Here is a 14,076-nt window from a genome sequence, read left to right as displayed (position 1 = left end):
CCACCATCCTGCCTGAACCAGTGATACCCCATCCCCCACACCATTACACCCCCACCACCAACCTGAACCGGTGAGGTGATACCCCATCCCCCACACCATTACACCCCCACCACCAGCCTGAACCGGTGAGGTGATACCCCATCCCCCACACCATTACACCCCCACCACCAGTCTGAACCGGTGATATCCCATCCCCCACACCATTACACCCCACCACCAACCTGAACCGGTGATACCCCATCCCCCACACCATTACACCCCCACCACCAGCCTGAACTGGTGATAGCCCATCCCCCACACCATTACACCTCCACCATCAGCCTGAACCGGTGATACCCCATCCCCCACACCATTACACCTCCACCACCAGCCTGAACCGGTGATACCCCATCCCCCACACCATTACACCCCACCACCAGCCTCTACCGGTGATATCCCATCCCCCACACCATTACACCCCCACCACCAACCTGAACCAGTGATATCCCATCCCCCACACCATTACACCCCACCACCAGCCTGAACCGGTGATATCCCATCCCCCACACCATTACACCCCCACCACCAACCTGAACCAGTGATATCCCATCCCCCACACCATTACACCCCACCACCAGCCTGAACCGGTGATACCCCATCCCCCACACCATTACACCCCACCACCAGCCTGAACCGGTGATACCCTATCCCCCACACCATTACACCCCCACCATCCTGCCTGAACCAGTGATACCCCATCCCCCACACCATTACACCCCCACCACCAGCCTGAACCGGTGATATCCCATCCCCCACACCATTACACCCCCACCACCAGCCTGAACCGGTGATATCCCATCCCCCACACCATTACACCCCCACCACCAGCCTGAACCGGTGATATCCCATCCCCCACACCATTACACCCCCACCACCAGCCTGAACCGGTGATACAAGGCAGGATGGATCTATGCGCCAAATTCTGACCCCACCATCTGAATGTCGCAGCTGAAATCCAGACTCATCAGACCAGGCAACGTTTTTTCAATCTTTTATTGTCCAATGTTGGTGATCCTGTGCCAATTGTAGCCTCAGTTTCCTGTTCTTAGCTGACTGGAGTTGCACCCGGTGTGGTCTTCTGCTGCTGTAGCTCATCTGCTTCAAGGTTGGATGTGTTGTGCGTTCAGAGATGGTTTTCTGCATACCTTGGATGTAACGAGAGGTTATTTGAGTTACTGTTGTCTTTCTATCATGTGGAACCAGTCTGCCCATTCTCCTCTGACACCAACAGGGCATTTTCCTCCACACAACTGCCGCTCACTGGATATTTTCTCTTTTTCCCACCATTCTCTGTAATCCCAGAGAGATGGTTGTGTGTGAAAATCCCAGAAATACTCTATACCGTCTGCCACCAACAACCATGCCACGTTCAAAGTCACTTCAATCCCCTTTTCCTCCCCCATTCTGATGCTTGGTTTGAACTTCAGCAAGTCGTCTTCACCACGTCTAGTTACCTTACTGCATCGAGTTGCTGCCATGTGATTGGCCGATTAGTAATTTGTGTTAAAAAGCAACTGAACAGATGTACCTAATCACAGATTCATTCAATTGTAGAAAAAAAGGAGCTTACATGTTAGGCTCAGTTCACATTAATGTGTTTTTTTCCTACTTTTTGCAGAATCACAGGACATTATTTTTAATTTGGGTTCTCATGGAACACAATCACATAAATGTGTTTTTGTGCCTCTGTGTTTTTGTAAAGGGTCAGGGACTTTTTTAAATGCAAAACGGTGCTTTTTTTGCCTTTTTTGTTGTAATAGACTTCAATGGAGAAGCGGCAGAAAAGCATGATGTGCGTTTTTTATAGCGCGTTTTTGATGCGTTTTGCATTATTTAATCTGCCCAACAACAAATTGGCCAAATAAAAAGAAAAAAAGAATCCAAAACACATCAAAATTGCATGTCTGAAAACGCGGAAAGCACTGCAATAAGCACTGCTGAAACGCTCAAGAGCAACATCCATGTGTGTGAATCGAGCCAAATTCAGGAGTGAGCCGTCATCCGTCCTTCACCAATCCTTCACCCAGGGCCGGCCTTACCAGGGGTCCCAGGGGGTCCATTGGACTCAGGCAGCACTTTGAGAGGGGCAGCAAATTGAACCACGGCCGCCTCTCCTTCTCTTCTATTTACCCAGCAAATTGACAACCAAGATTTATTTTCCAGTAGTTTTGTGTGTCATGATGACAACTGCCCCATCGGGCCACGCTGCCTGCCCCTATACCCTATATATACTGCCCTAGCCGGTCCATATACTACCCTAGTCATCCATATACTACCCTAGCCTGTCCATATACTACCCTAGTCATCCTTATACTACCCTAGCCTGTCCATATACTATCCTAGCCTGTCCATATACTGCCCTAGCCTTTCCATATACTACCCTAGCCTGTCCGTATACTACACTAGCCTGCCCATATAGCCTGTCCATATACTACCCTAGCCCGCCCCTATACTACACTAGCCTGTCTATATACTACACTAGCCTGTCCGCATACTACACTAGCCTGTCTATATACTACACTAGCCTGTCCGCATACTACACTAGCCTGTCCATATACTACACTAGCCTGTCTATATACTACCCAAGCATAATGGTATGTCATATAATTTTGCATATAGAGGTGCTGTTGCGTGTAAATCTGACGTCCTGATAAGTTTAGTTTTAATTATCATGATATAAAATAATGGATGTGGGGGCCTTTTGGTGAGCGTGATTTTTCTTTTTGGGGGGGGGGGCAGCATTTAATTCTTGGACCCGGGCAGCACAATGTCTTGGGCCAGCACTGCCTTCACCAGTAGAGATGAGTGGAGTCATTTTTACAAAGCTGATATCTGACTGATAATGATGTTTTTATTTCTCTTGCAGACAGCACTCCATAGTGAAGGGGAATAACGGATTGCCCCCTGTGGACCGGTTACTAAAGTTCCTGGTGGACAGTTCCGCTGACTCTGAAGAAGTTCTACAATGTGCCAACTGTGACCTGGAATGCAGGAAACAGGTGACTTCACACCGCAGGCATCTGCAGGAAATGTGTACTTAGCACTTACCTTGGGCCCTATTCACATTTTGCGTAGCAGGAACTTGAGATTATGTATGGGCGATTTTTTTAATGCGATTCCGTGTGCTGTGCATATGGCAGTCCATTCACTGCAATGGGTTGCCTTATGCGTGTTTGCTGCCCAAAGGGAGCTCCTTCTCCTTTTTTGGGGCGACAAGCTCCACGCGATTTTTTAAAGGTGTGTTTTGCCACAATTGCACCGCAACAATCACGGCAAAATCGCACCGTATTTTGCCATTTAGAATTCATTTTTAGAGTGGATAAAACCCAAAACACACTTTGCACGTTTCTTGCAGCGCTCGCCATGTGTGAACGGGGCCTCAGGCTGGGTCCACACTATGTGCGGAGCGGCTCGCAAGCAGGGGGGTTTCGGTGCGTCTCCCTGTTCTCCGTTTTCAGGGGTGAATCAGGTCCAAATTTTTGCCTGAAATCGTACCTGAAACTGAGACAAAGACGCACAGGACCCTCCTGCTTCTGTGCGCTCCGCGGACGCTCCGGAGATGTGTGAACCGCTCACACTCTCCTGTCATTAGACACGTGCAATTCGTTTAGTTCCAAACTTGTCTTTTAACTAATTTAAACAAATTCATTCATTCGGAAATATCCGAATTTTAGAATTTATGAATTTCTCCGAAAATTTCGGAATTTCAGAAATTCAAAAATAAGAACGAAAATTCTAAAGAACGAAAATCTGAAAATAACGAAAATTTGAAAATCTGAAAATTCGAAAATCTGAAATAATAACTAACTAATAACTTACCTATTACTAACTATTAAATTATAGGTATTGAGATTTCCTTTCAAATTTTGGCTGTTAGTGAACGTAACAAATTTATCCGAAGTTACAAATTATACGCAATAACCAATGCCGTATCTAAACCAATGGAACGTAACTAATTAATAATAATAATAAAAACGTATTATTATTATTATCATTATTTATTATTATATTGTTCCGTTCCATTTGTTTAGATGCGGCATTCTTTATTTCGGTTCATTCATAACTTCACATAAACTTGTATTCGTTACGTTCACTAATCAAAATTTGAAAGGAAATTCCAATACCTATAATTTAATAGTTAGTTATTATTTCGAATCTTCGGATTTTCCTTTCTTATTTTCGAATTCCAAATCTTCGGATTCCAAATTTTCTAATTTACAAATTCCAAATTTACGAATTCCGAATGTTCGAATTTGCTTATTTTTCGAATTTTCGAATTTACAAAAAAAACGAATAAAACGAAAATGAACAAATTGTTCGGCAGTGCACATGTCTACCTGTCGTGGGAATTGGATGCGGGGAAACCCTCATCCGGTACGAATTATGTATGAACCCGGCCTCAGCGTTATCAGATTTTCAAAATGAAACCCATCCCCCCCCCTCGTCCTCTAGCTTCCGGGTCCCATAACAAATGGCTGCCCTGCTGCATTGTAAACACAGGAGGTCGTTCACTCGGCACAGGTGACATTCACGGAACACTTTGAATTTATTGAGAAAATGCAAAGTGTTCTCTGGTTGGACGAGATGGAGAGGCAGGGTGGTGAAGACCAATCAGACAACACTTTGCATTAACATCTTGCTGACCAGCCGCCATAATTATACTAGGGCAAGGTGGCACCATCCCGCAAATCGCCGTAGGTGTACGACGGTATCGGGAACTCACTTTTGTGGGCGCGCTCCCAGCGACCAACGGGGGAGCCAATCAGCGGGTCTGGAGGAAACGATGTCCGCTGGCCACCCGCGATCGTTCCCCGCAGTGACAGAACTGTGTAAACAAGGCAAATCTCCGTTCTGACAGGGGAGATCACACAGATCCTGTCTTTGTGCTAAGCAGGGCAGCAGGAAGGAAGATCTGTGTGTTTCCCTAGTCACACAATCCCCCATACAGTTAAAACACACCTGCAGGGAACACATTTAACCCTTTGATCGCCCCTGATGTTAACCCCTTCCCTGCCAGTGTCAGTACAACAACCATGCATATTTTTAGCACTGATTACTGTAATAGTGTCACTGGTTCCCAGAAAAGTGTCAAAAATGTCAGTTAGGTGTCCGATCTGTCCGCCGCAATGTCAAAGTCCCGCTAAAAATCACTGAGCGACGCCATTACTAGTTTAAAAAAAAAATATATTAGAAAAGTGCCATAAATCTATCCCCTATTTTGTAGACGCGATAACTTTTGTGCAAACCAATCAATATACGCTTATTGCATTTTTTTTTTTTACCAAAAATATGTAGCAGAATACAGATCGGCCTAAACTGATGAATACATTTGTTTTTTTACATTTTTTTTTTTTTTTGGAAATGTTTTATTATAGCAGAAAGTAAAACTTTTTTTTTTTTCCAAAATTGGCGGCCATCTAGTGACAGAAGAGAGAAGTGCAGCAATTCCAGAATTAGGGTGAAATCAGTTGATCTCCTATCAATCGTCCAAGGCAACTATAGCTGGCAGGTAAATTTACTAGCAACCGTGCCTAACCATCAGGGTGCTACATTAGTTAAAGTGACGCAGTGCCGTATCGCAAAAAATGGCCTGGTCAGGTAGTGGGTAAATCCTTACGGGGCTGAAGTGGTGAAGTGTTCTGCCCATTTAGACTGGGTTCACACCTTTGTGAATTGGATGCGGAGAATTCGCAAAAGCAGGAGATTTTGACCAGCTCTCTATGGAGCCGGTTCACATATCTCCGCAGCAGGTCCGGTGCATCTGTGCGTCTTTTGGTTCGTTTCAGGTCCGAATTCAACCCAAAATTCGAGCTGAAATCGGACCTGAAACGGTGAACCAGGATGCACCGGACCCCTGCTGGGAGCCGCATGCAGGGAAGGTGTGAACCTGGCTTCAAGCAACCTCATGTGTTCAGTACATAAGCAGAAGGGCAGCTGCTCGGCACCAGACCCAGAAGTTGGTGGAGATTACTGTAGTAGCAGTGTAGTAGCGGTGTCTTCTACAGTGATTTCCAACTTCTATGGATCCCACATGGCACATAAATACTTACATTAGTCAAGCTGAACCAATGTAACTATGTAACAAAAATCATACCTGGACTTCAGCTTTAAGCATCTCTATTGAACCTATGAAACAATACCTTGGCTTTGCACTGTGCAGGCACCACCCTAATATACGGTTCTGCTGGAGCCACTTGCAAATGCAAGGGAATCCTCTTAAAGTGGTGGGATGGCCTCTTCTTCTGATTTCTTTATCAGACTTTATAACTGAGCAGGTACCAATTAAATAGTCGCACTCCACAGGCACCGACCAATATGGAACTCCTATCGGGTTGGCACCTGCACAGTTGGGCAGGGTCATTTTGTGTTCCAGGGACAGACCCCTTAAAATGGGGACTGCGCCCAGCAAACAGACAAAAGGAACCATACTTCATCACCATCAGACACATTTTAAACCTGATTGTGACATAGACATAGACACAAGGCACTTCCAGTAATACCCCCCAATTGTCACCCACCCTTCTCCTCATTCTTTCCCTTTTGTATCTTTGATTCTAGGATGGAGACCTTATGTACTATTGTAATACCTGCAACCAGCCTCTGTGTGTTAAATGCCGAGAGGAGACTCACAAAGCCAAAATGTTCTCCCGCCATGAGATCGTGACTCTGGCTAAACGTGCCAAGGACATCCATAAGAAGTGCCGTAAGTGTCATCTCATTACAAAAGATCAAAACCATCTTTTCATTGTATAGAAGAATTGTTCCTGATAAGATGGTGAGGTAAGGTGGCCAAAGATGGATTGAAATTAGACAGATTCAGCAGAGACTAGCCGAATTTCGATCCACGTGTGTGTCCACTGAAATTAAACCGGAGCTGATCTACTGATCAACTTCTGTTCAATCACCCTGTCGGATAAAAGCCACTAGATACAGGAGATGGTCAGAGACTACAGACATAATACAAGTGATGGTCAGAGACTGCAGACATAATACAAGTGATGGTCAGAGACTGCAGACATGATACAAGAGATGGTCAGAGACTGCAGACATGATACAAGAGATGGTCAGAGACTGCAGACATGATATAGGAGATGGTCAGAGACTACAGACATGATACAAGTGATGGTCAGAGACTGCAGACATGATACAAGAGATGGTCAGAGATTGCAGATATGATATAGGAGATGGTCAGAGACTACAGACATGATACAAGTGATGGTCAGAGACTGCAGACATGATACAAGAGATGGTCAGAGACATGATACAAGAGATGGTCAGAGACTGCAGATATGATATAGGAGATGGTCAGAGACTACAGGCATGATACAGGAGATGGTCAGATCGGAGACATGATACAACAGATGGTCAGAGATTGCAGACATGATATAGGAGATGGTCAGAGACTGCAGACATGATACAAGAGATGGTCAGAGACTCAGGTATAATACAAGAGATGGTCAGAGACTGCAGACCTGATACAAGAGATGGTCAGGGAATGCAGACTTGATACAAGAGATGGTCAGAGACTGCAGACTTGATACAAGAGATGGTCAGAGACTGCAGATATAGTACAGGAAATGGTCAGAGACTGCAGACATGATACAAGAGATGGTTAGAGACCGCAGACATGATACAGGAAATGGTCAGAGACTGCAGACATGATACAGGAGATGGTCAGAGACTGCAGACATGATACAAGAGATGGTCAGAAACTGCAGACATGATACAAGAGATGGTCAGAGACTGCAGACATCATAGAAGAGATGGTCAGGGACTGCAGACATGATACAAGAGATGGTCAGAGACTGCAGACATAGTACAGGAAATGGTCAGAGACTGCAGACATGATACAAGATATGGTCAGAGACCGCAGACATGATACAGGAAATGGTCAGAGACTGTGAACATGCTATTGGAGTTGGAGACTGGAGATATGTTACATGAGACTGCTAGAAATCACTGCTATAACAGGGCAATAAGGAAACACAGATTAGTGTCTGCAGGGACCCAGGGAGTTACATTGTTCCCCACTTTCTTTATATACTACAGAACACCTCCCTCCAGGGTTTATAGGGGAGGAGGGGATCTGTAGTCTCAACACACTTGCTGTTCTAGGGTGAAATCACTGCTTCTCCATAGATACAATATAATGAGTGATTGTTGTCACCTGAGTACAGGAAGTGTGTTACTGGCAGGATCATCAGGTGACAATAAAGGTAAAAGCCTGAAAATAAAGGACACTAATGCAGCCACCACATGTAAGGACTGGTATTCTGCAATGAACATTTTGGCTGGAGTTGATCTGTATCCTATCCGGAGTGTCAGTGTGCTCTGCAATGATTTACTAATTCCTAGATAAAGATATATTATTTCTTTCTCGAACATCACGGGACACAGAGCCACAGTAATTACTGATGGGTTATATAGGTATCACTGGTGATTGGACACTGGCACACCCTATCAGGAAGTTCAACCCCCTATATAATCCCTCCCCCTTGCAGGGATACCTCAGTTTTTACGCCAGTGTCTTAGGTGATGGACGTGTAAAGATGTCCTGTGCTGAGCTCCAAAGGGATTATCCTGATATCCTATACTGGGGCAAGCCAGGCGAACCGGATCCATTCAAAGTGTCTTTTCATGGCCGAATTGAATGGTACCCGGGCCTCGTGTCCGAAGAAATGAGGTTTTACCCGTAATGCTTCTCTTTTTAGAGAGCTGGACCCCGCAGATCAGAAAATGGCTTTAAACTTCCTAATTTCTGGCGAGGTGCTTTACGGTCCCAGAACTGTTGGATCCCCCTACTGATGGGGGGCCCCAGTCTCTGACGGTTTTTCAAACGGAGCCCACCGTGAGAGGTGAAGATTGGGTCTGTGTAAACAGCACCCTGCGGCTGGATAAGGTAAGAGGAGATTCCACAGAATTTTTGAGTTCTAGTGGCTTTTCTCCTTTAAGGTAAATGCATGCTATGCCTATTGTGACCACCGGGGGCTGCCAAGAGCACAAACCTACACATGCTGACTCTGTCTCAGGTGTTGTAATCGCTGTGTATGTCCCAGCGTATCAAGCAGGCTGCAAACAGGTAAGGTGGAAAGGGGGATTTCTCATGTTTGAATGTTCCCCCCCCAGGCTAGAGAGGGGCCACAGGGGTCTAGAAAGTGGTTATACCACCCGGGCTCTGCGGCTTAATGGCCACCATCTCAAGATAGCCGTTCAGGCAGATCTTGTTACCAGCCTGGTGGAGGTGGAGAGGGACCCTCTGCGACTTCCCAAGAGGAGAAAGTCTTAGTGCAGATCCTCACTGGATTGGTCCGCTCCACATTTAAGTTGCCCATACCTGAAACTGCTAAAGAATCCTCTTCTGCTTTGGGGTCACTGGAACCTTTCCAAGCAGCACATGCTTTTCCTGTTCATACTTTACTTGAAAAGCTTATTTATTCTGTGTGGGATCACCCAGACAAACGTTTTTTTCCGCCGAGAAAGTTTTCAACACTTTATCCGATGGAAGAAAAGTTTATTAAAATATGGGGAATACCGGCTATTGATGCTGCCATTTCCTCCGTAAATAATAGCCTGACTTGTCCTGTAGACAATGTTCAGATGCTCAGGGATCCTGTAGATAAAAGGATGGAATCCCTATTGAAGGATGTTTTCTCCTTAGCAGGATCAGTGGCCCAACCTGCAGTAGCAGCGATTGGAGTCTGTCAATACTTAAGAGACCATGTTAAGCAGGTCATCAAAGTATTACCTGAACAGCAGGCCCAGGGGTTTGCTAACCTTCCAGCGGCCTTATGCTTTGTGGTTGACGCCATTAGAGATTCTATCGTGCAAACCTCCCGTCTTTCACTGGGGTTGGTGCATATACGTAGAATCCTATGGTTGAAAAATTGGTCAGCCGAAGCACCATGTAAGAAGCTACTGGCTGGGTTTCCATTTCGTGGTGCAAGGTTGTTTGGAGAGGACTTGGATAACTATATCAAGAGAATCTCTTGTGGGAAAAGCACTCTCTTACCTGTCAAGAAGAAGAGTAAGCGTCCCTCTTTCAAACGGACTCTTTCCCCAGCGCCGGGGCTTCAGCCTCCAGGCAGTCTCGACTGCCGCCTCCATCGGGGTCCAGAGACAAGAGTCAACCCCAGGGACAAAAGAAGTCCTGGGGAAAGAAGCCTACTAGGCAAAACACTAAGACCTCTGCATGAGGGGGCGCCCCCGCTCATTCGAGTGGGGGGAAGACTGCGACAGTTCTCAGAGCTCTGGCACGAGGACTTCCAGGACAGATGGGTAATCTCCACGGTAACCTTAGGGTACAAGCTGGAGTTTCAGGAATTCCCTTCTCCTCGGTTCCTCAGATCAAATGTTCCCAGAGAAGAAGCAGTCGCTCCTTCTAGCGTTAGAGCGACTTTTGTCGCAGGAGGTCATTATGATAGTTCCTGCAAAGGACCAGGGATTGGGCTTCTATTCCAACCTTTTTACGGTCCAAAAGCCAAATGGGGATGTCAGGCCCATTTTGGACTTAAGGGATCTGAACCGATTCCTAAGGATTCAATCCTTCCGCATGGAATCAATTCGAACAGTAGTTCCCACCCTGCAGGGAGGAGAATTTCTGGCATCAATAGACATCAGAGATGCATATCTGCATGTGCCCATTTTTCCTGCTCATCAGAAGTTTCTGCGCTTCGAGGTAGGAGGGCGCCATTTCCAGTTTGTGGCTCTGCCTTTTGGGATAGCCACTGCACCTCGAGTGTTCACAAAGATCTTGGCTCCTCCTCTGGCCAGATTAAGGGCTCAGGGTATAGCTGTCATAGCATACCTAGATGACCTGCTCTTGATAGACCGGTCGGTAGCCTCTTTGAATGGAAACTTGAGGACCACGGTCAGGTATCTAGAACACCTGGGTTGGATCCTCAACTTAGAAAAGTCTTTCCTAAAACCAGTAAGAAGACTGGAGTATTTAGGTCTGATTATAGATACAAGCCAGGAGAAAATATTTCTACCCCAGGCAAAGATCACTGCTTTGAGAGAGCTGATTCTGACAGTAAGGACCAAGAAGGGTCCCTCAGTCCGCCTTTGTATGAGGCTACTAGGGAAGATGGTGTCTTCATTCGAAGCAGTTCCCTATGCTCAGTTTCACTCAAGAATGCTGCAACACAGTATTCTGTCGACCTGGAACAAGAAGGTTCAGGCATTAGACTTTCCGATGCACCTGTCGCATGCGGTGCGTCAGAGCCTCAATTGGTGGCTCATACCCGAAAACCTGCAGAAGGGGAAATCCTTTCTACCGGTTACCTGGACGGTGGTAACAACAGATGCCAGTCTGTCAGGTTGGGGAGCAGTTCTGGAACAGGCTGCGGTCCAAGGGGTATGGTCCAAGACAGAGAGGACCTTACCCATCAACATTCTGGAGATCCGGGCGATACATTTAGCTCTAAAAGCCTGGACTATCAGGCTACAGGGTTGTCCGGTCAGGATCCAGTCCGACAATGCCACAGCAGTGGCTTATGTCAATCATCAGGGAGGCACCCGGAGCCGAGCTGCTCAAAAAGAGGTGAACCAGATCTTAGTCTGGGCAGAGATGCATGTGCCATGCATATCGGCAGTTTTCATCCCGGGAATAGAGAATTGGCAGGCGGACTATCTAAGTCGCCAGCAGTTACTTCCAGGGGAATGGTCTCTGCATCCCGACGTCTTTTGGGCCATATGCCAAAGATGGGGGGTTCCAGATGTAGATCTCTTTGCATCCCGATTCAACAAAAAGATAGACAGATTTGTGGCAAGGACAAAAGATCCTCTTGCATGCGGGACAGATGCGTTGGTGATTCCGTGGCATCGGTTCTCACTGATTTACGCATTCCCGCCTATTCTGCTACTACCACGACTCCTTCGCAGGATCAGGCGGAAAGGAAGTCGGTACTTCTGGTGGCCCCCGCTTGGCCCAGAAGGACTTGGTATGCAGAAATAGTAAGGATGACGGTAGGTTCCCCGTGGACCCTACCGGTACGCCCAGACCTGTTATCTCAAGGTCCAGTGTTCCATCCTGCCTTACAAACGCTAAATTTGACGGTTTGGCTATTGAGACCCACGTTCTGAAGAGTCGTAGGCTCTCAGGTCCTGTCATATCTACCTTGATTAATGCAAGGAAGCCAGCTTCCAGGATGATTTATCATAGAGTCTGGAAGGCTTATATAACCTGGTGTGAATCCAGAGGTTGGCATCCCAGGAAATATGTCATAGGTAGAATCCTTGATTTTCTACAGATGGGATTAGAGATGAAGCTGGCCTTGAGTACCATCAAGGGCCAGGTTTCTGCTTTATCAGTATTATTTCAGCGGCCACTTGCTTCGCATTCTTTGGTCCGAAACTTTATGCAGGGGGTGATGCGTCTTAATCCTCCGGTTAAAGCGCCCCTAAACCCCTGGGACTTGAATTTGGTCCTGGCTGTGTTACAGAAACAGCCTTTTGAACCAATAAGTCAGATTCCTTTGGTCTTGTTGACAAGGAAATTAATTTTTCTGGTGGCCATCTCTTCTGCTAGAAGAGTATCAGAATTAGCAGCTCTTTCCTGTAAGGAGCCTTATTTGATTATACACAAGGATAGAGTGGTACTACGCCCTCATCCTAGTTTTTTACCGAAGGTGGTTTCTGATTTTCATTTAAACCAAGACATTGTTCTACCTTCCTTCTTTCCAGATCCCTGTTCTCCGGAAGAGAGATCTCTACATTCGTTGGATGTAGTAAGAGCAGTTAAGGCCTATCTAGGGGCAACTACTCAGATCCGCAAGACGGATGTTTTGTTTGTGCTGCCAGAGGGTCCCAATAGAGGACAGGCAGCGTCAAAAGCTACCATTTCTAAATGGATTCGACAGTTGATCATTCAAGCTTACGGTTTGAAACAGAAGATTCCTCTGTTTCAGATCAGGGCACATTCCACAAGGGCTATTGGTGCTTCTTGGGCAGTGCATCACCAGGCCTCTATGGCTCAAATCTGCAAGGCCGCAACCTGGTCTTCAGTTCATACATTCACCAAATTCTATCAGGTGGATGAGAGAAGGCATGAGGATATCGCCTTTGGGCGTAGTGTGCTGCAGGCAGCGGTACAGGGTCCTCAGGTCTGATTGCACCCTACATGGTCGTGGTTCCCCCCCCTCAGGTAGCATTGCTCTGGGACATCCCATCAGTAATTACTGTGGCTCTGTGTCCCGTGATGTTCGAGAAAGAAAATAGGATTTTTTAAAACAGCTTACCTGTAAAATCCTTTTCTTTCGAAGGACATCACGGGACACAGAGGTCCCGCCCCTCTTCTAATACACTATATTGCTTGGCTACAAAACTGAGGTATCCCTGCAAGAGGGAGGGATTATATAGGGGGTTGAACTTCCTGATAGGGTGTGCCAGTGTCCAATCACCAGTGATACCTATATAACCCATCAGTAATTACTGTGGCTCTGTGTCCCGTGATGTCCTTCGAAAGAAAAGGATTTTACAGGTAAGCTGTTTTAAAAAATCCTATTTTTACATTGCTGTCTCATATTTTTTCAGCTTTACATGAAGAACCGTATATCATGTTTTCAACAGAGAAGAAGTCAATGTTGTGCATCAACTGTTTCCGTGACATACAAGTGTGAGTGACGGCTTCCATGTTATTCCTCCAGTTGTTAAAGTGGTAGTAAACCGCTGAGTGTTTTTTTTTTTTTTTTTTTTTGAGGCAATGTCATAATGTGCTAGTGTGCCCCTCATACTAGCACTTTATGTGAAACGTACTTGAAAACGAAGCCTTCCAGTGGTGCGCTGTCACAGCTGAAGGTGCTTCCATCTTCACTCTGTCTTCCTTTCGGGTTCGCAGACTCTGGCTCTGCGAGTGGCCTGAGCCGCGATGACATCACTCCCGCGCATACGCGTGGCAGCTGCTGTTTACAGTGTTCTGTCAGAATCGGCGACCCGCCAGATTAGGTAACGGAAGTGACGTTCTGTCAGCTGTGCATTCATTAAACCACTACCAGGTTTGCTCATCTGAATAGAACACCTGCAGCGGACATCTTAGTACAC

At 46.3% G+C, this 14,076-nt stretch overlaps 1 long non-coding RNA gene across 1 annotated transcript; it reads left to right on the top strand.

The window, feature by feature from the left end:
* Window positions 1–2,912: 2,912 nt before the first annotated feature.
* LOC141110189 (uncharacterized) lies at window positions 2,913–13,631 on the top strand. The gene is made up of 3 exons (XR_012236255.1): window positions 2,913–3,038; window positions 6,598–6,742; window positions 13,570–13,631. It is a non-coding gene; the product is annotated as an uncharacterized lncRNA (long non-coding RNA).
* Window positions 13,632–14,076: the final 445 nt, after the last annotated feature.

The sequence above is a fragment of the Aquarana catesbeiana genome, linkage group LG10 (assembly GCF_042186555.1).
Source record: "Aquarana catesbeiana isolate 2022-GZ linkage group LG10, ASM4218655v1, whole genome shotgun sequence".
NCBI classification, from domain to species: Eukaryota; Metazoa; Chordata; class Amphibia; order Anura; family Ranidae; genus Aquarana; species Aquarana catesbeiana.
This window is presented reverse-complemented; position numbering and strand designations above follow the sequence as displayed.